Source organism: Leptonychotes weddellii, chromosome 6 (genome assembly GCF_054177405.1).
Source record: "Leptonychotes weddellii isolate Sample4059 chromosome 6, ASM5417740v2, whole genome shotgun sequence".
Classification (NCBI taxonomy): domain Eukaryota; kingdom Metazoa; phylum Chordata; class Mammalia; order Carnivora; family Phocidae; genus Leptonychotes; species Leptonychotes weddellii.
This window is the reverse complement of record NC_138374.1, coordinates 13,825,854-13,826,939: the sequence shown is the minus strand read 5'-3', so window position 1 is coordinate 13,826,939 and position 1,086 is coordinate 13,825,854.

Below are 1,086 nucleotides of genomic sequence, written 5' to 3'. Positions count from 1 at the left end.
TACTAGAAAGACTCAATGAGAGATTTGAACTTGCAGAAGAAGGAATTTATGAGCTTGAAAACGGATCAGTAGAGGTTATGAAACAAGAACAGAGAGAAAAAAGAATGAAGGAAAATAAACAAAGCCTAAGAGAAATACAGAATACCAGTAAGTGCACCAATATATGCATAAGAAGAGTACCACAAGGAAAAAAAAAAAAGTACCACAAGGAAAGAAGAAAGAGAGGAGCAGAAAAAAATATTTGAAGAAAGGGTGGCTGAAATTTAAAAATACATAGAGATGGATGAAAATGAAAACACAATATACCAGAACTCATGGGATGAAGCTACAGCAGTGCACAGTGGGAAATAAATAACTGTGCATGCCAGTATTTAAAAGGAAAAATATCTTCAATCAGTAGCCTATTTTTTTACATTTTTATTTAAATTCCAGTTAGTTAACATACAGTGTAATATTAGTTTCAGGTGTACAATATAATGATTGAACACTAGCATACAACACCTGGTACTCCTCACAAGTGTACTCCTTAATCCCCATCACCTATTTCACCCATCCCTCTACCCACTACCACTCTGGTCACCATCAGTGTGTTCTCTAGAGTCAAGAGTCTGTGTCTTGGTTTGCCTCTCTCTCTCTCTTTTTTCCCCTTTGCTTGTTTGTTTTGTTTCTTAAATTCCACATATGAGTGAAATCATATGGTATTTGTCTTTCTCCGACTGTTATTTTGCTTAGCATAATACTCTCTAGTTCCATCCTAACCTTTCACCTTAAGAAACTTGGAAAAGAACAAATTAAATCTACAGGAAACAGAAAAGGAAGGAAATAATAAAGATTAGAGGAGAAATTAATGAAACAGAACAGGAAAACAACAGAGAAAACCAATGAAAACAAAAGTTGGTTCTTTGAAAAGATCAATAAATTAACAAAATAGATTGACCAAGAATAAAAGAGAGAAGACTCAAATTACTAAAATCAATAATAAAAGAAGAGATATTATTACTGAAATTCCAGAAATAAAAAGTATTCTAAGGGTACATTATGAACATCAGTATGCCAACAAACTGAAAAATTTAGATGAAATGAAAA